This window comes from Equus caballus, chromosome 27 (assembly GCF_041296265.1).
Source record: "Equus caballus isolate H_3958 breed thoroughbred chromosome 27, TB-T2T, whole genome shotgun sequence".
Lineage (NCBI taxonomy): Eukaryota > Metazoa > Chordata > Mammalia > Perissodactyla > Equidae > Equus > Equus caballus.
In genome coordinates, this window is record NC_091710.1 from 30,277,306 (window position 1) to 30,303,444 (window position 26,139).

Genomic DNA, 26,139 nt, shown 5'->3' on the forward strand with positions numbered 1-26,139 from the left:
CTTCTCTCTGCACCCAGTGGGTATGGCAGCAGTCAGCAAAGCAACCCTCTCCCTGCTGCTGGTGTTTCTTTTAACTAACATAAAATATCTTGCCAGTCCTGGACAAAGTCTGGAGAAGGAAGACTGCCTTTCCTGTCTTCCTCTTCTGTTCTCACATTCCTCAGATCAGAAGGGATGAACTTTCTCTCCTTTCTTTTTCTGTCTAAGCAGGTCTTCCCTTATGTAAAACTCTATGATCTAGTCTCCCCACCAGGCCTCTTGATAATGAATTTAATAAAGCTTCCTCTGTTGACAGTCTGGCTTTCATTCCTACTGTCTAGCCATTCACTGAAAATTCCCATCAGGGACGTTAAAAGCTGGATTTCATCTCATTCTCCTTCCATTTCTCCAGTAACAATCCTAAGTCAGCTCTCTCCATGATGGATACTTCAGCTCAGGTGCGAGAAAGTTACACATTCACAAAAATGCAAAAGAGAAAGCAATTTGCATTCTCCCTCTCTCTGATAGACACACACATGCGCGCGCACACACACACACCTTAAAATATTGCTTCTATTACATCATAATAACCTATACCACTTGCTGGCATGACCTTAGTGCCAAAACACTGTGTTAAATTCTTGGCATATATTATCTCATTTTAATCCTGGAACCAACTCTGAAATATGGGACTTTTTAGTCCCATTTTTTAGATGCGGGAACTGAGCCTTAGAGGGAAGACATCATTTTTCCCAAGTTAAAAAACAGGTGGTAGAAGAAAAAGCAAAAGCCAGGTAATTCTCCACTTTTGTTTATTTCAATCTAAAAATCTGTATATACCTGAATAGCATTCTACCTCTGGTCTCATTATAGTTCTCAAAAAGCTGATACTCTTGTAAAGCACTTGCATACAGGTTCTCCTAATCTCACCTGAGATTTGTACCACGCCTGAAACTATTTATGGCCAGCAATTCTATGAGCTACCCCTCTCCCTTGATGTCACTGTGTCCCTGAGAATCAACTGCAACTCTCCCCACTTAATTCTGACCCTGATGCTCATCTTCTCTACACACAGATTAACTGTCATGGATGCCCTGTTGCCAAAGCATTTTTCATGCCTAGTAAATATACTTGTCTTCAATAACCTATTAGCATTCAGCAGCTGCAATAAAACAAACATAAGGAACAAACAGTTTAAGCTCCAGAATTTATAGAAGTCCACAAGCAAAGGAAGTGACAAAGAGGGGCAGGCTTGCTTCCAATGGAAAGCTCTTGCTTTTCTCCAAAGGACAACCTATCTATTGTAATGTGGGTTCCAGAACCAGCAGTGGGACGTGTTTAAGAGAGATCTTGTAGCCTTCCATAAATCCCTGTTTGCCCAGAAATTTCTTCCCAGTCCCTCTTCCGCGCGCGCGCGTGCACACACACACACACACACACACACACACACACATATTTTTTTTCTGGAAACCTTGCCTGTTTTCCTCTTTGTTTGACATATAATTAGGCTGACAGGATGCTAGTCCAGCTGCCCCAGACTTTCAGAGTTCATTCACAAAACAAAATATCCTATAAAAATAAGTATCAGTTATGAAAAAAATAGTGAGGACAATCTCACGTAATGTCTTTTAGAAGCCCAGTAACTTGGAGTCCTCCAGGTAAATTTTCTCGACTCCCAAGCGGAGCAGCACGAAGCCAAAGCATGCCTCAGCCCTTCCCAGGTCTCCAGACTTTGTATTGCATCCTCATCCTCCTCAACCATAAGCTCTGGTGAAGCAGAGGGAGATCGTTGTCAGGCCTGACCACAAACAACATTGTGTAGCATCGGAAAGCAATTTGGACAACAAGCAATTTTGATAACAAGGAACAATTTTTTGACAAAAACAATAATAGTTGCAAAAGTGACAGGATGCAGCTACAGAAAAGAGCAGATTAAAGAGGAGTGATAAAAGGGCTTTCAGGTTTGTAATTTTAATCCTTCTGACGTTTTGATGAATGCCTAACCATACCAAATAGGCTGGAGGTTGAAGTGTTAATCATAGAATGAGTAAAGGCTGCCTGCTTTGAGACTTGAACGTGAATGTGCAAGTGGAACCTAAGGCCTGAAAGATGCTCTAAAATCTTGGGCTTGCTAGACTAGCTAACATCGCAAGAAAATCTGTTTAATAGCTAAATGTTTATGGTCCTAGTTTGAAAAATACCTGCAAATATCATAATATACAAAAGAAAAACAAATCCACGGGCTGTGCCGGAGATGCAGACACATACTTACGTTTTTTTCAAACTACCTTAATGACATGATAAGTTAGGAGCTAAAGAAATTTGCCACCACAATACAATTTTTATGTGTAATCTGTTCATCATTTTTCACCACTCATTGCATTGGGTATCCTATTGTCATGGTTTGCCCAACAAATGACTTCAAAGATTGCTTCCCAATTACTTATCCAATATTACTTTTTTTTTTTAAAGATTGGCCCTGAGTTAACATCTGTTGCCAATCTTTTTTTTCTTCTTATTCTTCTCCCAAAGCCCCCCAGTACTTAGCTGTATATTCTAGTTGTAGGTCCTTCTAGTTCTACTATGTGGGATGCTGCCTCAGCGTGGCTTGATGAGTGGTGCTAGGTCCACACCCAGGATTGGAACCAGCAAAACCCCGGGCCGCTGAAGTGGAGTGCATGAACTTAACCACTTGGCCACAGAACTGGCCCCCAATATTGCTTTTTAAAACAAACACTTAAAAGTCTAATTGAATAAGGGAGATTCCTTTTGATAAAACTGAATATTCAGCTTCTAGTTGCAAACAATTTTCATCGTCCTTCTAAAACATTATAGGCCATCGGGTGTGGTACATCAAGTCTTGAAGAATAAAACACCCCATATATTTCCTCTTACTCTGACAATAGTAACTTTCTGAAAATAATACCAGGTATACAACATCTGAAAAACATATCAATGTTGAGGGACAAATTATTTTCAAATAAAACAAATCAGCTGGAGACAATGTAATGGTGGGTAGTGCTGGGAGAACCAAGTCATTGAAATGAAGAAGAAAACAAAGCAACAACCCATTTCAGTTGGACTGATTGACATTTTAAGCAATAAGAGAAAGAATCACATGAAAGGCACAATAAAAATCACCTTTTTCCTCTTTTACATGATGTAAGGATTTTTTTAAAAAAGTAATAGAACAAGTATGTGCTCCACTTGGCTGAAGTTAATAGTTGATTTAAAAGAAAGCAAGAAGCATATACTGTATTCTTCTTTATTGCTCTATTTTTAGATATAAGAAAAATTAATGGATAGGAGTTGGGGAGAATGAAGTGAGAAGGTACGTTGTGATCTAACATCATGCCAGCATCACCTGGATGAGGTCGCAAAATAATCTAACAGTTTATTCAGTGTATATTATAATACATGTAAATGACTTTGTTTCCTTTTAGGATACTACATGTTGAAATCTATAATGACAATTTGTGTTACTCTAATTATGATGTGCTCCTCTTTATATAATAACAAAAATATATTTAACATACTTGATTTGGAGCATGAAGCAATTAAGAATAACTCTGAAACTATTATTCCAAGAGGCTTGTCTAATGGGGGTACCCAGGAAATGCCATGGTACTGGTCAATGAGGGAATCTGGTTTCAGCTCAGACTGCAAGGGGCAGATGATTGTCTTCCAGAGAGAGGTTTTATCACCCTCTCTATCATGAACGCCAAGAACATGACGATACTGGCCATAATACACAGCTGATAAAAGAAACCCAGAAACAGCACTGGGAGGGGGAGGCAGAGCAGGATGGTGGAGGGAGGGGGAGAGTAAGTGAGTGAGCTGGAACATGACACATTTCCCCCAAAGAGTTGTTAGGCTTCCAACATTGGTAGAACACAATGGTCATTAAGAAAAATAAACTTCAACATGAATCAGCTGAGAAAGAATTAGGCATTTGAACAAATTTATAAACAATGTCTAAGATCTGATATGAGGAGTCTAAAATAAGAACTGGACAGCCTGGCTCAAGGAGCATGATACAAAAGAACTGTAAATCATCTAAGAGAGACTCCCCAGAGCCTGGAAAGAGAACCAAAACGGGACCAGAACTATCCCATTAGTCACAGTCATTAAGAGTTATTTTGGGACTCTTAGTGAGGAAAACCTACACTTATATTAGAACTTACTATATTATAGCAAATCGGCCATTCTCAAAAAAGCCTTGGGTCCTTCATCAAATTCCAAGTTGAACAACTGCTCTAGACATGGTTACACATTGACAGCAAGACCAACCGAGTGCTGCTGTTAGGACAAGATCTTAGTTCTCAGATCATACCAAACAAAGTTAGCAGCAACACAAACAATTTTGTGTATGTGCTTTAATTCCAACAGGGTTTGTTGCAGTGTTTTTTCATACACTGATTATGAGTAATTTTAATTAATGATGCTGTTTTACAGCAGTTTTTCCCACCTCATTAATGGCACCTCCATCTTTTTAGTAAACAGGCCAAAAAACTTGGAGTCATCCTCAGCTCCTCTTTTTGGCTCAAATCTCACATCTCAACCATCAGCAAAACCTCCTGGTCCTACCTTAAAAATATCCATAATCAGACTACCTTCTCATCATATTCACTGCTACCACCTTGGTCTAAAGCACCATCATCTCTTTCCTGAATTTTTTCTCAACAGAGCCAGCTGAGTGTCCCTTTAAAATATTAAGCCAAATCATGTCCCTCCTATACTCAAACCCACCAATGGCTCCCTCATTTTTCATTGGCTTTCAAGGACCTCAAAATCTAGCAAGTCTCCCACCCTTCCGTCTCTTGATCTCAGCTCCTTCTGCTCTTCCCCACACTTTGCTGTGGCCAAGTTGGCCTCCTTACAGTTGCTCAAATATACCTGGCATGCTTCCACCTCAGGGTTTTGGCAACTAGCTGTTGCCTCTGTCTGGAATACTTTTTGTATATATCTTCATGCCTTGCTATTTCACCTATTGGAGCAATTTTGCTCAAATATCACTATCTCAATAAGCCATACCTAGACCATTAAAAAATTTTTTTTTCAATACTCTAGCCTCTTTCCTGCTTTATTTTTCTCATTAGTGCTTATGACCTTCTAATATATCATATTACTTATTTCCTTATTGTCTTTCTCCCCCAACTAGAACTTTAATTTCAGCAGAGCAATGGCTTGTTTCGTTCACTACCTACCATATCTCTAACACTGAGAACAGTGTCTGACATAGAGTAGGCACTCAATAAATATTGATTGATTGATTGAATGATTGATTGTAAAGTTAACCATTGCATATACAACTGGGAGTAATTACACCTTTAGGTCAGTAGACTAAGCTTTGTTCACTGTAAAGAGCAGGGGAAGATGAAGCAGTTGGGGAGGGGAAGTGATGGAAACAGGGATAAGTGGGACTTATTAAGGCCCTTAGTAAGTTCTTGACATCTCCTGGGATCCTAGTCATATTATCCTCAATGAATTTCCCAGAAACCTTCAGAAGTAGATTGTATTTATTATCTTGATTTTACAAGAGTCAGAGGAAAGTGAGCAATTAACCAGCAGGACTAAGGTCACCACAGTTAGATCTTGAAGTCAGCCAAAGGTCCATCTAATCTTGAACTCTGTGCTGAAGAAAGTACATCTTAGAAAACGTCCTGCCTGTGACCTTCTGGATGTCTGAACATACTTGGATAAGGGGGAAGAAGGAGGGTTGGGTGGTGAGCACATCTTCCCAGGGCTTGGCTGACATAATGACAGCGATGGAAAGAACCAGGACACACGATTAGCAAGCACCACTCAACTTCACAGATTTTTTTGGTGTTTCGAGTCACAGAAAGAGAAAAGCATTTCTCGGGGCCTACCTAACTTCTCAGGAAGCCAGCAGAGGGTCCTCCTCTCCCTTTTGTCCTGAGGTTAATTAGTATCATACAAATGATGAACTTCACATATTCTGGTCAATGTGTTCTCAGATGAGTGTCAGTTTTGTACTTGGAGTCACGGAAACATTTTAATCTTTTTGAAAACACTCTAATTTTTCTTAATTGTCTAAACACAGAATACATCTGTATATATGTATTGTATATATACACACACATATATATAATGTAGTACGTATAGTCACTATTTATATAAACAATGCATATATAATAGTTTAATCAGGAAAATACTCAGTGTTTGAAATGCTCAGTCTGAGAAAGTGAACTAGGCAGATCAAAGCTTACAATGAATCAATTTCCCAGAAAGCTATTTTTTTCTAGCAGTGCAGGTGAAGAAATGTTTGCTTTTGTTTCTCTTATAATTAAACCTGTTTGAAACTCCTGAGGAGGTGTGAAAGGAGCGATTATACATGTGTAACAGCTCCCTGGTGTCTGGCCCTCAGTGGATAGATTCGGTGGGGAAAACATCTGAGTTTAAAGTACCTTCAAAAAAAGTCATGCTTTTTACACACAGGGAAAGCATATTCTAATAAATATGTGAAAGAACAAAAAGCAAGCTGACATTCATCTTCGCTAAGCAGCCTATTCGCCAAAGAAATCGGATATGTCTTAATGGTTCAAGGGACTCAAGCAACAGACGCATTTTTTAAGTACTGCCAAATGGATGGAGAAAATAGCAACAGAAATATACCAGCCCCGACTATTCTGATTGAAGTGAGGTGTTTTATTCCCAGAGCTTTTTTTAGCCTTCATGATGCAGCGTACCTTCTAGCAGTTTTCCCTAATCCCTGTAGGGTTTGGGAGTCAGGAGGGGGTCGTGAGTAGGGAACTAAACCACACTTCAGTCATAGTATCAGGATTGGGTATAGTTGTGATGGGTGCACATTACCATCCTTCAGGTATGTAGCGCCGTGGGTTTGCCTTCCGGCCAACTTAAACACAATTTGGGAGGGCAGATCAATGTTAAAATGACTCTTAAAAGTCTGTAGCCCTAGCACAACCAGAAGGATCTACAACTAGAATATACAACTACTTATTGGGAGGCTTTGGGGAGGAGAAGAAGAAAAAAAGAAGATTGGCAACAGATGTTAGCTCAGGAGCCAATCTTTAAAAAACAAAAAATTGTAGCCCTAGAGAATATCACAGCCTGGCTCCAAGTCATGGATATTCCGGCCAGCAGTACAGTGAAAACTCAAGGATTGTGAATATATTTTATTCTCAAACTAGTCTGGGGCAAGCTCTATAGAATTGACATGTTGGCACAACTCAGTGTAAAAAAAATATTCGAAATCAAGAGACTCAGATTGTAGTTCCTTCTCTGCTACGAATTGGCTGAGGAAATTTGAACTAATAATTGCACCTCTTTGGACCTCAGTTTTCTCAGTTACAAAGAATGACCTTGAACAAGCTGCTTATTTCCTCTGGACTCTACTTAGTTATCCATTATAAGCAAACTTGTTCTGGTATTTTACGGTATTCCTAGGGAGACTCATTATAATATTGCTTTTTGAATCTAGCTAACGTCTCTACCTTCAGTAGATATTTAAAGAGGATTCTGGGCAGAATTAGCCAAATGATCAAACGAGAACAATAGCTCTTTAGAGTTGGGATTATTTGCTTGGTCAATGAAAAATGAAGGTCAGGCGCACAGTGGCTTAAGGGGAAAGGTCACCGGGTTAGAAATTCAGCATCTTGGCTTCTAGTACCAACTTTGCTTCCTGCTACCTGTATTATCTTAGCAAGTAGATAGGTTTACAAGACCCCTTATGAGTAAAAAAGTATGCTATATATCCTAACAACTGAAAGTTTTAATAGAAGAGACTTATAATCTTTTTTGTGTTATCTGACGGAACCTATGTATCTAAATCAAAACAAAAGTAATGTCAATGAGATGTGAGAAAAAAATAGCGTGGCACTCCAAAATATCAAATACTGGAATGGATTCTTTTTGGGATCTCAAACCATAAATAGCTATCTGTTTGGGATGCTGCATGCACTTTCTATTGCTGCATAACAAATTACAAAAACCTTACTGGCTTAACCCCCCTCCCCGCCGCCACACACACACACTATGTATTATTCACAGTTCTGTAGGTCAGAAGTCCTGGCAGGCTCAGTTGGGCACTGCTCAAGGTATCAGAGAGTCAAAATCAACATGTATACGTCTGGGCTCTTATCTGGAGGCTGTGAGGAAGTACCCACTTCTAAGCTCATTTAGGTTATTGGCAGAATCCAGCAACTTGTGGCTGTAGGTCTGAGGTCCAGTTTCCTTTGCTGGCTGTCAGCTGTGGACCTCTCTTTCAGTAACCTATGGCCACCCACATTCCTTCTCATGTGGCCCCTCCATCTTTAAACAGTAACAGCAGGTCAAGTTCTTCCTACACTTTGAATCTCTCCGACTTTCCCTTCTGCTTTCCTCTTCCACCACCAGCACGAGAAAGTTCTCTCTCTTATCAGCTCATGTAATTAGATTAGATCCACTGGGATAACCTTCCCTTTTTATGATAAACTGTGTCATATAACATAACACAATCCTGAGAGTGATAACTCACTGCATTTAATGATTCTAGATATTAGCCATGTGGAATTTGGAGGGCCATTTCTAGAAATTCTCCCTAACACATATGCTTTATGTCTTTTCTAGAGTCACAAGACCTAAACAATAATGACCTTTTTGCCAGGCTGTTAAAGATAACATAAAGTTTTTGCAAACAATCAAAAGTGTTTTGTCCATGCAAGTAATAATACAAATGTTTTCTATTTCTGTACAGTTCAGAGGTTCTCACCCTTTGTGACCTGAGCACAGTAACAGTGGACTCTCTAAACAAACACTCCCCAGTCGACTTAAACGTGGTCAAATCGTGATTCACAAGTTAACTCAATCTATGTCCACGCAACCAAAATCAAATTAGGAAGTCAGTGAACATCTGGAAATACGATCCTTGCAAGTAACCAAGTTAAATAATTAATATAAAATAAAACTCCTAAATGTTTTCTTTCCTAAAGGTACAGAGTTATTATCTTCTGGATAGTTATCTGAATAATCGCCTCAAAACTCCCTATTTTATTTCTTTGTGCATGCTTCCAAAGTATTAAAAAATAATCTAGGCTAAAGTAGTGAATTGGATAGAAAGTGAGCAAGTGAGAGAATTTTAATATGTTAAGCAAAGTAACTAGAACAAAGAAACTTCTGATAAATGGAAACTCAAATAAAAACTCTTTTTTAGACTCCCATTAGTGACCCATATTGTACTGAGAAATTCAAGCACAAATATACAGAATAAAATGAAAATGATATCAGCTTATGAAGTTATATAAGAGCAGCCAAAGATAACGGTTCAGCTCATTTTTCTGCTAAATAATAATTTAACACTCATCTCACTGAACATTTTGTTTCTCTTCATCCACTTTGAGGAGGCATTTGAATTATAGAAAACTTTTACTGTCAGTCAAGTGTCTAAAGTATCACACCAACTGCCTGTGAAATATTTTAAGACAAATTAAATAAAAAACCTTGATGTGTAAAATTGCTTTTGATACCTGTTGAGAATCATTACTCAATAACATTACTTGATAGCAATACTTGAAACTGGCAGTTACACCAGATTCTTAAGATGACTGTCTTTCAGTAATTACCATTTTGAAAAATCTGAAAGTTATTGCTCCCATATTTTTCTCCTACAAATCTCTCATTTTGATTCATTCTTAGCCAATCTAACCATTTTTATAGGAATAGCTCACATGTAATTGTCTGTATGCTCCAAAAAACTTTCGCAAAATGGACCAAGGAAGTTCTAAGTTGCCTTCCATTGTCTCTCAATTATGAACTTCGGGGAAAACCTAAGAATTTGTGAGAATACATGACTCTGTAGCATCTGGCCCTGCTGTTAAGTTCCACGCCCTTCCCCTTAATTCACACAATCTACACAACGGCTACACACAGTCTCAGTCATCCCCTACCTTGCTTTGGCTTCCCTCCCTTGCTCCCTCTCTCTCCTTCCTCCCTCCCCAATCCATCCTCCCTTCTTCCTTCCTTCTTTACTCCACCTCTCCTACCCTCCCTCTCTCCCTTCCGTCCTGTCCTTCTCCTTCCACTCTTTCCCCTTCACTTTCCTTTCTTCTTTATATTTTCCTTTCTTTTCTTCTTTCTTTTTCTAACTTTCCTTCCTTTCATTGGACATATCAAATTTTCTTCTTCTTGTTTGAGAGTTAAACTCTTACATTTTATTCTTCCTTAGTTACTCCCACTTTATTAAGAAAATACTACTATTAACTTCCTTTACCATTTTCATACATAAGTATAATGTTATATTGCCCCTAAGACAAGTATCCTTGCATGTTCTCACCTATCTGGGGCCTCATCACACCCTTTCTCCCACCTTCCCATCCCATTCCACTACATCACATTTATATCTTCAAGAATTTTTGGCCCAGGTTGTTTTAGATACACTTTTTCTCTTTTGGTTATTGCTTATTTACAAATAATGAAACTTACCAGTAGTCTTCTCATCCATAATCCCCATATTTTTTTATATTCTCCTGGATTTCTTTCTTATTTTTTTCAACTTTTTAAATTAATAGGCGTTAGTTTTTAGAACAGTCTTGGGTTTACAGAAAAACTGAACCAAAAGCACAGAGTTCCCATATACCCCTTCTCTCCCCCATGAACACAATTCTTTCCTATTATTAACAATTTGCATTAGTGTGGTAGATTTATTACAATTGATGAGCCAACAAACATACATTATTATTAATTAAAGTCCATAGATTACATTAAGGTTCACTCTTGGTATTGTACACCTGTATTGATTTTAACAAATGCACAGTATCATGTATCCACCATTATAGTATCATACAGAATATTTTCACTGCCCTAAAAATGCCCTGAGTTCTACATATTCACCCCTGCCCTTCCTCCCTCTCCCTGAACCCCTGGAAACCACTGACTTTTTCCTGTCTCTATAGTTTTGCCTTTTCCAAAATGTCATATAGTTTGAATCAAATGGTGTGTAACCTTTTCAGACTGGTTTCTTTTATTTAGCAATATACATTTAAAGTTCCTCTTTTTCTGTGGCTTTATAGCTCATTTCTTTTTATCACTGAATAATATTCCGTTGTATGGATGGCCCATCTTTAATGGCATTTGCAAAGTACATTTTAAGTGGTAAAAATAATAATAAATTTGTTTCATCTTCACATTTAAATAATATTTTGGCAAGATATAAATTTCCATGTTTACAGTTTCTTTCCTTTAAGCATATACTGCCCTCCTGTATGCAGTATAACTGATGAGAAATATGACAGCAACCTAATTCTTGTGCCTTTGTAGATGACCCACTGTCCTCTTTCCTGGAAGATTTTGGTATATTCTCTTTGTCTTTGATATCTTAAAATTCACAATAATGTGCCTATATGTAGGCTTTTTTTTCTTTATCTATTCTATTTTGCCATTTATGAAAACCTTAAATTTGAGTTCTTACATATTTATAAAATTTCAACAATTATAAGAAGATAAATTCTCCAAATATCTCCTACCCTTAATTAGTTTTGGGGGGCTTCTGGAACTTCCATTTTATGGATATTAACATTTCAACATCTATTTTACCTTTCCTTTCATTTATGTTTCATTTGTTTATGCCTTCTAGAAAAGTTCCTCAAAGTGGTTTCCACTCTTTTGAATTTTTTAAGGCATATTCGATGGCCCAGAATATGCTCTACTTGGTGAATGTTCCACGTGAGCTTGAGAAGAATATGTATTCTGTTATTCTTGGACGGAGTAGTCTACACATGCCGATTAGACCAAGTTTATTGATAGTGCTGTTCAAGTCGAATCACTGATTTTATATCCTCACTGATTTCCTGCATCATTGCATCCTTATTCTCCTTTTAATTTTTTTCAGCAGTTGCCATAGAGTTTGCAATATGCATTTATCCTAGGATGAAATGCAGTTAAAAGAATCTAACTATATTACACACGTGTGAATCAAGCTCAATGAAAGGAGGTGAGGTAAAAGTTGCTGACTAAGTGATTCTGGAAATGAGTAGAGTCTGTAAGACTAAAGGAAAAGGAACTAGAAGCACTGTACATAAGCACTGTATTCTAGTTGATGAAGTGTTTTTCCTATAGTGATACAGGTTAAAATTTTTGTTCTGCTATATATATATATATATATATATATGGGAATTTAACAATCAGGTAAATGGGTAGAGGATAGCAGAAGCCAGGCTCCTCATGGTTGGAGTAGGAGTTCACAGACAAATAAGGAGAGGAGGCTCAAATTAACCAGGTGATAATAGATTACATTTGGAGTTATCAATAAGAACTCATATTTAGCATAATATATACATAGATATTTAGCTTAATATATACATAGAAATGTTTATAGATAAGTGTATATACATGGGTTAGTATACACACACATTTTTTTTTTGCTTTGTCAGCTAAGAGGGCCTAGAAGGAAACTCCAGTAGCAACCAGCACTCCAGATATTGGCTTCTAATACTCTTTTCCAATTAAAGGTATTAGGATTCCTTGAAGAACTGGCTGATAGTAGGACTGGAGCATGAACTATACAAGATGAGCTTGGAGAATCTTGTAGTTCTAGAAAGTAAGTAAATGCTCAAAAAAAAAAACTTACATGGATGGGAAATGTCAAAGAGACCCAGAAGCCAATAGCCAAAGCTAGAAAAATTTGAGCCATAAAATAGTCATATTGGATTATAATCAGAAGTATTAAATGAATATCCATGAGTCCATACTGATATAAATGATTGAATAAATAAATAAATTGAGTAGAAGATGCAAATTTCCCCTATAAAAGAGATCCAAATAATTTATATAGAGGTTCCACCCTCAAGGAGTTGAATAATAACTCTCAACTCCTTAAACGTGGGCTGCACATAGTGACTTCTTTCCAAAGAGAGCAGTATGGAGAGTGGAAAAACAGCAACTTTAAAGTGGAAAAATGTCACCGCACTACTTCAGCCAGGTGATCAAGGTCAGCGTCCACAGTGTTAAGTCACGTTGACGGTGTGTACCCTGGATATGATGCATGGAAAATGGTACTTTACCTTTATCATCTTCTTCTCTAAAGTAATTTAGAGGTTAATTTAGAGGTTTAGAAGAAATCATCTTCTTCTCTAAAACCCATAACTTTAGTCTAATACTGATAAAAAACATCAGACAAATTCCAGTAAAGGAGCATTCTAAAAAGTATCTGACCAGTGTGCCTCAAAACTGGTCATTAAAAACAATGACAGTCTGGAGCTGGCCACATGGCATAGTGGCTAAGTTCAGCACGTTCCACTTCAGTGGCCCAGGTTTGCAGGTTCAGATCCCGGGCACAGACCTACACCACTCGCCAGTCACGCTGTGGCAGCAACCCACTACAAAACAGAGGAGACTAGCACAGATGTTAGCTCAGGGCTAATCTTCCTAAAGCAAAAAGAAAGGAGGATTGGCTACAGACATTAGCTCAGGGTGAATCTTCCTCAGCAAAAAAAAAAAAAAAAAAAAAAAAAAAAAAAGGAACGTCTAAAAGAATGATATGGCCAAGAAGAGCTTAAGGAGATATAATGATTAAATGTAATGTGGCAACCTGGTTGGGACCCTGGAAGAGAAAAAGGACATCACATAAAAACTTAGGAAATCTTAATAAATTATGGGCTCCAGCTAAAAATAATGTATCAGTATTTCTTTGTTACTTGTACCAAATATACCATACTAATGTAAGACATTAATAATAGAGGAAACTGAGTATAGGGTATATGAGAAGTGTCTATACTATCTTTGTAATTTTTCTCTAAAACTGTTCTAAAAACAAGGTTTATTTAAAAAATGCAAATAAGTTCATCACAATGTTATCTGTAACAGTGAAAAAATTGAAAGTAACCTCACTATCCATAAAGAAATAGCTAAATAAATGATTGTTCAACAATATGGGTAAAAAAGCAGTAGTTTTATCTTATTTTCAAAAAGAATGTAAATGCTGTATGAATTTAATGATCAAATGTGGTTTCCTCTGGGGAATGGAACCAAAAAAGAAGGCAGGAAAGGAGGTTTCATTTTTCAGTGTAAGTCTGTTTGTATTATTTTTCATCTTAATCACATTCATATAAATTTGTTGAAAATAAAATCTGTTAAAAGAAGGCCAAGATGTTGAGGACATCAGGCTGTTTTTCAAGGACAAGGTCTCATTAAGGTATTTCATTAAGGTGCTGACCTTGCAAAGAGAGGCGACAACTCTGGGCATAAGTCAACAGTAACCTACAGATACTGTAACTTACAACGCTTGTTGTAAATAGCATGTCCCAGACCACATTTTTAGATTCAAAATCTTTATTGCTTGCCAATGTTTATTTACATAATCAAGTCCACACATTTAGTAGGATTTTAAAGAAATTTACAGTCTGACTTCAACAAACCTTTTCATAATTATCTCCTACCCTGTTAGAAAACATCTGACCAGTGTTCCGCAAAACTGGTCACTAAAAAAACCAGGAAAGTCTGACAAAATTATGTAAGCCAAGAGGAGCTGTACTCCAATACTGCATAGCTGTGCTCCAGTCACGCTGGCATTCAACACCTGCTTTCCCAAATCTCTGTGCGTTCGTTCATGCAGTGCTTCTCTTTGCCTCCAATGTGTCCCTCACTTCTCCAGTTTTTAAAATCTCACCCATAGTTCAATTTCCAGATTAGAAACAAATTTCTCGTCTACAAATCCCATTTAGATTTCAGCAATCAGGAAAAATAAATGCTCATTTTGTTTTGTTCCCATGGCCTTTATTCACAAAAAATATATGGCATTTATGTTACTTTGCCCTATGTTATAATCACATTGTACATATCTACCTTCTTACAGTTTTTTCATATCTTTCTTCATTTGATTGTAAGTTCCCAGAGGGACGAGATCATATCATTCATCTTGATATCCTTACCTCCTCTTTAACTCAGTGCTTTATACAAAGTCAAGGCCAATTAACGTTAGCTACAAAACATCGGAATTAATTGAAATACATTCCTTTGGAGAAATTACTAGTGAGTCTATTTTCCGCATTTTACTAAGATAAGTTGCAGCAGTCAAGCATATAGATCACAAAACCTCCCCTATAAATTTCCTGAAAGTGAATGCTGGGTATATCACACTAACTGAGATTTTTCAGTTAGTACATCTTTTGAGTACTGAGTTGTCTTTCCTCTTCAGCATATGTCAAGATACATACATCCACAGCTAAGTGAAAACTAGTGGCCCACTTGATTCTGACCATGAGAAGGCTTGCGGGGTCTTAAAGAGCCACTGACCAAAAACTGTCTCAAAGAAATTATCTGGAATTCTCATCTGTATCGCCCTTGAATTTCCAGCTTAATAAACAAAGTGAAAGTCAGAGAAATTCCTTCGGAATTTATATTGATTTAACAGTAATGAAAATGAATATTGTGTGTTTACAAAAAAGCAGTTATAAATAACTATAAGAACTGATTCTTTGTGATAGAAAATACTTGTCCTTCCTAATATGCCCAATTTAACACCCAAGAGAACCTTTCTTCAACGAATGCTGGTGTGGTGGTTCCTCTCACGCTATGTGCAGTATGCTTTAAAATAGACACACTTCATATTCATATTTACACAAAGTCCCTAATGATTCATGGAGTAAGTTCCGAAAATCCCATACTTGATGAAGTATCACCAAAGAACCCATATACACTTATTCCATGTACTGAAATTTGCCTTTTCCTCTCTGTTACCCAAACACTAGCTCTAATGCTCCTGTTTCCATCAGGACTCCTTTACTTTCTTGATATTAAAGAAATTTCACATGTTTCCATGATGCTATGTGCCTTTTAGTGATTTACCAAGTATCTGTTTAAATGTACTTCTTTTATTAGATTGTGAGCTCCAAGTGGATATTATCCAAGTGCCTACCACAGCCTTTGAATATAAGTATTCAATAAATATTTGTACAGTTGATTGAATATCTGAAATACTCTAGAATTTGTCTCAAAACTGGTATTTTTACGGCAACAGCACTATTCTTGACACCTCCCTAGACCTACATCAGGATTTCTAAGAGAATACACATTTTAGTCTGGCTTACCCAATGAGGAATCTTCTTCTTTAGAAAGTGCACCAATATAATGAGTGTTGAAATTCTTACTGGCATAAGTGATATCTAGAAACTCACCCCAAACCCTGCTATTCATGAGAAAAGCCATTTATAAAATCTCTAGAAGTTATGCTAATTTAAGAGACAGTAGAGGATGGTAGCTAAGCATGCAGTCTCTGCAGGCAAATTGCCCGGGTTTGAAACCTATTTACTGCATTTATATGCTGTGTGATCTTGGACAAGTTTCTTCAGCTCCATGTTTCCTTGTTTGTAAAATGGGGAAAATACTATTACTTATCTTATAGGTGTTGCAAGGTTTGAATTTTGAATTACATGTCATACATGTAAGTGTTTAGAATAGTGTCTGGCAGAGTTGGCCCTCAGTTAAGTGTTAGCTATTCTAAGGCATCAAGTTAAAGACAGCAACTAGTTAGATCGGCAGGTTAGATCACAGCACAGTAGAAGGAGACAGTGTAATAATGTAGAACGGGCTTTGTAGTGAAAGTAAGAAGACATGGATGTAAGTCCTGGCTCTGACACTAACTTTGTATCTTCAGCCAAAGCATTGCTTCCTCGAGTATCAATGTCCTCACATTCAAATGTGGAAAATAATTCCTACTTCAGAGCATTGTTTGTGAGGATTAAATGAAGTAATGAATGTGAATGAGTTTTGTGAGATATAATGCATTATAAAACATGAAGTGTTATTTCTATTCCATCATCAAAAGCACAGCGAGGAACATTTGCATCCTATTGCTTCAGCGAGGAGGATAGCAAGAGCTTACGCCAGGCCATTGTGCTATTAGCTCTACCATTAATATCTAATGATAGCAGAGACATTTTAAATCAAAAGAAAATATATTCTTTCCTTTGAACCTAACAAGTCTAAAGGACACTCTTAAAAGTGAACTGTGAGCAAGTACTAAAAATAAAATGAAATTAATGCCTTCACAGTAAAAGGACAGTTACCACATAAAGTGTAGTATTTTCTCAACATATTTTGAGCAAGCGATAAAAAAAGACATCCATGTTGTTTATTCTCTTTCAAATTCTTTAAAAAATTAAAGAATTTTATTTTTGTCAACATGAAGAAAACTCTATGAGTTTTAATTTTTATTTAATGATAAACTAGTCTAGAAATCAGAGATTGTCTTAACAAATGTGGCATTCCAAATGGAATTTGGGATCATTACCATCCCTATTGCATATACTCTGAAAGTACATGGCACTTAAGCCCCCTTCATAGAGATGGGGTGTAGGATGGGGGAGCTTTTCCTAACTCAGATATGGCTTTCATAGGTCTTTATACAATTGTCCAAGTAGAAAATGTGGGCAAATGATACCTTACTCATGAATCAATCCAACCCTTTAAGCTGAAAGATTTATATTCTTCATTTTGACTATTAGTCAATTGAGTTAAGTATATGGGTTTTCAAATAGGTCAGAAATCACTTTCTTCACCTTTACGTGCCATTTTGCTCTCTAAATGCCTCTTCCACTGATAACAAAATGTGTTCTCAGTCATTCATGCTTAGTTGGTTTTTATTTCAGGTGTTGCCTATTGTAGGCTATTTGTGTTTTGAGTCTGCTTCCCAACATTGAAATGAAAGAGTCTTACTAAATATTAACAAAATGGGAAAGATGTCATATTGAGCAAGAGTGTTTTCCCAATTGGGATGGAATTCTCTGAAATCCCACTGAGTGGTCATTTACTCATTCTGCAATTGCTTATCAGGCTTCCTACTCTCCTCTGAACTTATACTTTTGTTTAATTTAAGTGAAAATATAAAGAACACAGAAAAGATGTGGTCTCAGTTCTTCAGGTGCCTGTGGCTTAGAGTTAAAAGACTTTATGAAAAAAAAGTGAATTTTATTAATGGATTCCTAAGAGAAAAGAAATGAGTCTGTTAAATAGGGAGAAGAGAGAAAGAAAATTGTAGGGGAATAAGCGAAGTAGGTATAATAGCTGTGAAAATTCAGAAGAGACATGCACACTTCATGAGAGATGAAGCAGGAGAAATGGGCACAATGGAAGAAGAGAAGGCTCATAACACTGAGAAAAGAAAAACATTTCTCATTATAGCATTTCAAAGGTTTTTTTTTTTTTTTAAAGTATAGGGGAACAGAGAATTTTCTATTTCTATGGAAATAGAAAAAGGATAATTTCGTACATAAGCTGACCAGGAAAAAAATGTATATGGATAAGAGAAAGATAAACAAAATGAAAAGCCATATATATTAAACAGTGATTGCAATAATAATGTTAATATGGTAGTCTTCCTAAATCTGTTTCCTCTCTCAGTCCACTGCTGAGAAAAAGGTTCCTCTATATTCAGAAAATAAGAGTAATAGAGGAAAGTAAATAATCTGAGAACACAGAAATAAGGCAAAAGCAGGTTCAAAATTTTGGGCTTTTAAACACCCAACATTCAGACACAAGCCAGATATTCCCATCTCAATGTCAGCTTCTAAAAGAAGAGCATCTGGATATAAAACAAGCAAAGATGAGGCACATGCCAGAGAACTCTTGGCGCCCTAGCCAGCTAGGGTATCCCAGGCAGACAGCCAACATTATATGATTTTCAGTGTGGCCTTATTTTAGAGAAAAATAATGCCTAAATTCTTTGATTAAAAAGTCTAAATGATTATAGACTTCAGAATAAAATAAAGGGAAGAATGTGAGGAGGATTTATCCAAGATAGAAAAGTACCTTATTATAATATTATTTTCTAAGTGCTGCATAGCAGTAGGTATAAATTGTAGTGTACACACAGAAGAATAAGTGATTAATTCAGCTTGGAGTAAATGGCAGGGGGAAAGGTCAGAGAAAGCTCCATAGAGGATGGGACAAGAAGTGGGGCCTTGAAGTCTAAGCAAGATTTTTGCAGGTGGAGGGATTTCTATACCACCTCCAGCTGAACTGCTAAAAGAAGAAAGAATGTTTTCCCTTCTTGCAAAACTCAATATTTCCATTTGATTTCCTTAAGCACAGGAAGTAGGAACATGGCCAGAAACTGAGCCAGCCCTAAAGATCCCACAAATGGCTTTAGAATCCAGATCAAAATAACTTCTTATCAACAAAGGAACATTAATGCATAATGTGCCAAGAGAGGTAGGCTGTCTGCCCGGGGCCCAGGAATTCAAATGTCACTTAGCCATGCCATCGGGACAGCAACTATAGGCTGGTATCTGATAAACAGGGATGTGAAAATTATTAAGCACCTCAGGAAAATCTATGAAACTTCATATTAGGATAAAATATGCAAATTATGAACCTTGTGTCTATTACACAATTTATGCAATTGGATATATGCTAAAGGATTCTTTTAAATCCTATGGCTTACTCACAGGAAAGGAGAGGAATGGTGGCGGGCTGGTTATGGGGTAGGTTTTGAGGAACTCACTTGTACTTTACTTTTCTATATTTATAGGCCACCTTCTTACAAACAGTCTACTGCTCTTCCAGTGAGAATGTGAAGTAGCCCACCATGTTAAAAAATATATATAACAAGATAATTAAGAAAATAGAGTAATGAAGAGAAACTACTTTTGAATGAAAAGAAAAAAATTAATTGTACCAGACTAAGGGATAAGGTACTTACTCTCATTGTTACTCTAATTGTGAATTAAATTTAGCTGTAAGCCCCCTGGTAGGCAAGGAGAAAGAAGAATTGTCACGGACTATTTCCACTATTTACAGATCATTAATGAAGGAAAGTTTGCAAGAGCATATGTAAGAACACTTCATTTCTGTGCATTAAGTCCTAGAGAACTTCATTACGCAAATCCTTGTATAAGGAATATCGCATCACATAAAAGAAAGTCTTCAACTGCAGTTTTGCAGAAAATACAAATAGGCCCTTCCTGTGCTATTTATTATATTGACTTCAATAAAAAATGGAGAAAGGAAAGTTAACACTTAACCTATGTTAACATCTAACTTAAATTCATACCTAAGTTTGCCCTTGAGATTCATGTCCCAGTGTCCTTCCGTTGATCCGTTTTTAATGGATCACTCTCCTCTCCGAGTCTGTAACACTCTTTTGAAGAAGCAAGAATACTCTGCAGACCCACATATTATAAATCCCCATTGTCCGACATCTTTTGTGTAAGGGTCATTGGAATTATCCTCGAACCTTCTCTTCTGTGTTACTGCAAAATGCCATAAATAGCACCATACACCTTGCTTTAAGAACACAACTAGCCTCTGCCCTTATTGAACTATTATGTCACTACTTTAAATGTTGCAAAGACTGAGCTTTTAAATCTATTAAATCAGAAACTCCATTCTCCATCTCTCTACCTGTTTCCTCATGTTGAGTTTGAACCTGAACTCTGTTTGGATTATGACACAATAACTTTTTGTTTTAATAGAGCCCATTAGTCAGTAGTGTTGTTCGTGGGCTACTTGGTCTCCATGCCATCAGGCTTGGCTATGAGGAGCAGCACTACAGTAAGCAATTGCATGGGCGGGCAAACTGTGTTTATTACCATTAAAGAGAAGTAATAGGGCAGGTGCCCTGTTCACTGCTCAACTAGTAAAAGTCTAGGTGATTTTGTGTCAAAGTCTTTAGTCCAAAGGTCCCAGGTGGAGTCCAAGAATGAAACAAGCAGAATGCAGGATCACAAATGAAGCTTGCTGGAGCCCATGATTGCATCTGGGATATTCTTTAATTGGCTGTAAACTATGCCCCTTGTCTTCTGCTGTTCTGGCCTCCAAGGTTTACTCTTTTTCTGGCTAGCCTTGCATTTGTAGAATGGTGCTCATCTTAATTTCCTAAAACCTTCCATCTCCTCTAAAATATCAGGGCAGCTCTCTTGGTCTCATACATCATCTCAACCCTACTATACTTAGATTTCAATTCCCTCTATGATCCAGCTTCACTCTACTCCTCTCATTTCATTTTTCACTTTCATATACATTCCCCTGCTTGTCAGCCTTGTTCTTCCCTGCTCCTCAAGCATACCACATTTAATACCACTACCGTGGCTTTGCTTACATGGTATGAACCAAGAGGTTCCCTTTTCTACAGGTCCAAGCCCTTTACAAATACATTCAAGTGTCAGCCATCCCCCATGAAGACACGCCTCTCTGATCATCCTGTACTTGAGTCAATACCACATACTTTGTAACTCAGGTTTCCCCTTAGTTTCTGCATGGTGCTTTTAGCCCTTATACTAGAATGTAAGCTCCATTAGGGACGATACCAATTCTTACAATCCTTCTGTATCCCACATCACAGCTAGAAGTGTGAGCCTCAATAAATATTTATGGGCTGACTAATTGTTTCCTTAATTGACTATATTTCAGATAATATGATGATAACTTGCTGTTACTATTATTTTGGAAGAGATCCCACTTAGGCATCTCTGAGTTTTTGGAAACTTATAAGTGCTTCAATACTCATTTATCCTTAGGAAAACTATTTCACATTTGTCAACGCTGTACATTCCATTGTAATCCTATTTCATAATGAAGCTGATAATTGTACCTGCCAATAATTATGACAAAACTACTATTTTATGTAATGTCTTTTGTTCATTACTAAAATCACTAAAAGTATAGGTGATTTTTGTGGCAACATTGCTTTCAAATGTGAAACTAAAGTGAGTTATATATGATTAGAATGTTTTTCAGGCAAGATGAGTCTTTTTAGACTAATTAATGTAAGTAGGAGTCAGGTATCAAAAATCTTTGTGTTTCTCATGGAAAATTCCATCCTTTCAACTCTGGTTCTTCTCCTCCCACAGTCCGCCTTCCCTGCTTTTGGCTCCTAGTTTTATCATCAAAAACTGCTCTTGTCAGTTACCCTCCATTCTCTCTCACACCTAGGATATGATACACATGGTTAGATTCAGTCTCATGCAAGCAGAGGTGACATCACAGAAGTGCAGGCATCTTCAAATTGAGTATCAGACACTCCTAGTCTTAAACACCATTTAGGTGGTACAACATGTCACTTGGTTTAAACACTCTCCATTTTGGGAGACCCTTTTCCTTTCAGGAATTCAATCCAATCAAATTAAAAATTGAATTCCTCCCATTTTCTTTTTGAAGCAAATCGTCTCTCTCTTGCCCCTCTTTACACATTTAGAAGCCCTGGGTAAATTGCAGTGTGTCATGAACTTGGGGTTTTATGCTTTCTCCTTTCTCTACTACGCTCTATAGGGGGAAGGGAATAGTTGATAAATGTTATTTTTCCTTTGATAAAAAGTGTGTTAGCCCAGGGCAGACGCATGGAGACATTTTCAGTAGTAATTGCAGGTAAATATTATGTTACAAAAAAAGAAGTTAAAAAGCTTAATTTGCCATTCTATCCACAGGCAAGGAAGATACTTGATACACATTCATAAGACATGAAAGAAGAGGGAGCACAGACTTTCGAATTAGATACCTCTGGTGTCAAATCTGAGTTCCACAAGAAGGTGACCTTGGGCTTAGCTTCCCTCATCTCTAAGTACTGTTATTTTACCACTTGTATTAAAGAATGGTGTGAAGAGCATGATAATACTTGTAAAGAGCCCAGAGCAGCACCTGGACATAGACGCTGCTCACTAACTGGTCGCTGAAATAAGGATGGTGATGATGGTGATGTCAGAATAAGACAAACTCATTCCTGAGAAACAACAGCTGTGAAGGTGGGGGAAGGAGTTTGTTTACTCAAGAGTTAAAAGCTTGTTCTCCAGTGTACAAAACAGACCCCTAGGCCATAAAGGGTAAATGTTCCAGGACCTAATCTTACATAGAGTGTTCTAGGAGTTCCTCTCAATTTATGCAATAGAGGACCCATAATCAGAAAGAAGAGAGAATATTATCCTATGGTTATATTAGACAATCAGGATGAAGTTAAAAGGCACTGACAATTTTTTTTAATTGCCTGATTTTACTATTAGAACTATTGTAATATGTATTTCCTTTCTGAAGCAGCTGCTAACAGTGAGGGTGATGGAGAGGGCTATTAACATTTCTAATTGACTTGCAAACCCATGAATCAGGATGATTTCAAAAGCAACAACCTAAGAGTACCAATTCTTCCTTGGTTAGAACTTACCCTTCTCAGTTTAAATGATCTTCATACTATTTATATGGAAGGGGTAAGAAGGAATTTCATCCTGCAGTTTTATCTGTGCCCAAGGTCACCATACTAACACTGTCTCTTCAGTGACTTGGCAACTATGCATTACACTCATCTAAAAAACAAAAAAACATGGCAATCCTGAGGAGATTTTAACAAGAACCCATTTCATTTCATGCTGACTCTTCAACCCTGCCTGATCTAGGATAAGGGTTAGAATGGCCACAAAGAAAGGAAATAGATCCCACTTGATGTCACATGCCTTAAAGAGGGAAAGTGTCTACCACAAAATGTTCCTTTTGGAAGATATATTTTTGCCTTATGTTAAATATAACAAAAAAGGGAAAACTTCCTATGCTTAGCCTACATGTTTTTCTTGTCTAATTACCTCCTACCACTATGGTGAAACTATACTGCAACTAGTAATCCTCTGCTCATATCTGCAAAAGCTCAGGGTACAGTAATCCTATTTGTATTTATCAAAATAAATTGACTGTGCATTAATTTCTGTCAAGCCTATTTTGTCTGGGCATTTCTACCTACCTCACCTATAAGACTCTCTTCCAGATAATAATTTAAAAACTTGAAATGTACAGACTATGATTTTGTACATAATAACTATTTGGTAAATGCAGCCTAGGATGGGTATTCACTTATACTTCAAATAAAGTTAAATGCAACATAGTTTGTTGAAACAGCATAATCGAGATTAGAAATCTGGATATGCAGTTTCTACTAATATGTTTACCAGTCATTTGGTTTATTAGTAAAGATAGTTACCAGATCTCCATTTTCCCATCTGTAAAACAACATTTTTAATGTCTGACTTCAGAAAGCCACATAGGTCTCAATGAAAACAAATGAGATGTATATTTGGTACTATGAACTCCTTGGAGTTACAAATTGGGACATTCCCTTGTTGCTAGGCAACATTAGAATGGATAACAAATCAAAGGCTGAAACAGCACTAATCTGACTATATTTGTAATGCATTCATAGGATAACTGTACAGATAAAATTTATGGGAAGTTGCTTACTAGACATAATACCTTTGAGACGTAGAGAATTCACATAAGCAGAGAGTCCAGAATGGCCAGTGCATATATCAACAGGCAAGAGGAATTCCAGCCACAAGCCTATCTTCCAAAGTGATTCAGACTCAGCCAACTCTATTGGCATGTTCTGGAACACCAGGATTGCCAAAGGTAATACATCATAAAGAGAGGGGTCACAAGAGGCCTTGAAGGAAGAGCAGGGCATAGGAGTTTTTCAATGGCATACTTATGTTTGATTACTGTTCCTTCCCAGTGCAGAGTAAATTCTTCTTTTTTCATTTAGAAATAACCAAGTTCCAGAGCTCCTTCCAAATATTTTGCCAAGTGTGGCCCAAGAGGACCATAGGCAAGGCAGATGCTTAAAGGTTAAAGGAAGTGCTTGAGGCAAAACAGCTTTGGAAAGGTACTTGGAGATTACTCTAGAGAGTCTCTCTATCACTGTGCCTCACACTGTATGAAACGTGATACAAACTGGACTGGGCCTAAATATAGGGTCTGCTACTCTGGGTCATGGTCAGTATGACAGACACTCAGAAAACAGCAGTATTCGGAATGTGACATCCCTGTTGAGAAGCAACCTAGGCTTTATCCTATACATTCAGTTGGATTATTTCGTTCTTTCTGTTGTCAGCAACAGAAACTCATATAGGCATCTTCAGAGAAAGGAAGGGATAAGTTACGCTAAAGATCATGTGTCAGTAAAGATAATCTCACTGAAACTCAGGAACTTTATAGGAAGGGTAAATGCACGCCCAGACTTCTTGAGAAGCAGGACTGGAAGAACACAGGATCTGAGACACTCAAGAATACAGGCTAACTTAATCCAGTAGAATCATAAGTTTATTGCTTCTCCACTTTTGTGATATGCAGCATTTCAATGGGTCTCCAGTCTCAGCACAGCTGCTGTATCTAATCGATATCATCCCCTTTACTTTGTATGTGTTATCTTCTGTACCTCGTATCTTCTGCTTCCTCATTCTTCTGATGTGTGTTTGATATTTCATGTCCCCTGATACCTGGTGGTCTCAGATTTCTTGCTTTCTTTCTCTCTTTACAACACCACAATAAGAGAGAATTTGATTGGCCAAGCTAATTGTTCATCATTCCTTCTCAGACAGAAATTTTCATGGTAAGATACCTTTAGAGTTTTGGCCAATCTACAGATTGGCTGCAATTGGGTGGGTGACCTTGGCTCACTCACTAATAGGGATGGCCACTTGAGCAGATCCTTCAGTGGAAACTGTGAGTCAAGCACTTTCCATTTGAAGAGACATGGGAGAGGAAGGCACTAGGTTTGACCCATCCAAATACATCAGCCCTCAAGGTACTCATCCCTCTTCAGTTATGGTCAAACTCCAAAAAGTAAAAATGCCCACCAATTTCCAATTACAATCATTCATCCAATTGCCTGTGGCTCACCCTTTCTGTGCAAAGCATTAAACTAGATAAGAGTTAATATCATTGTTCCTAGAGATGAAAGTAAAGTTTTTATATTCCTACTATTTAATAAGGAAAGCTAAGACAGAAATATCTGGATAAAAGGGTGTGAGCGATTCTGAAATGGCAGTACAAGGTATTATTATAGTTAGTGTACTATGAGGCAGTATCGTATTGGGGAGCAAGTACTGAACTTTAGTCACAGCTCAGAATATAAGTACATTTTACTAAAAACTACAGAGTAATGTTGAATAACTTACTTATCTCCTGATACCTCAGTTTCTTATTCTTAAAACGAGTGTGAAGATCTATGGGTGCAGCTCTACCATTTTAGGACTTTTTGATACTGATTTTATTACTTATCCAAGTAGGATATAGAATAGAAGAAATTCTTTCAAATGCTAATGTTAGGAAATGATTGAAAACCTATCTTATAGGTAATTTACATCATATCATGATTTTACACTAATACATTTTAATTGCCTGATTTATTTCACAGTATATTCCGATTCTTATAGTAAAGAGTCAGATTATAGTACTCTA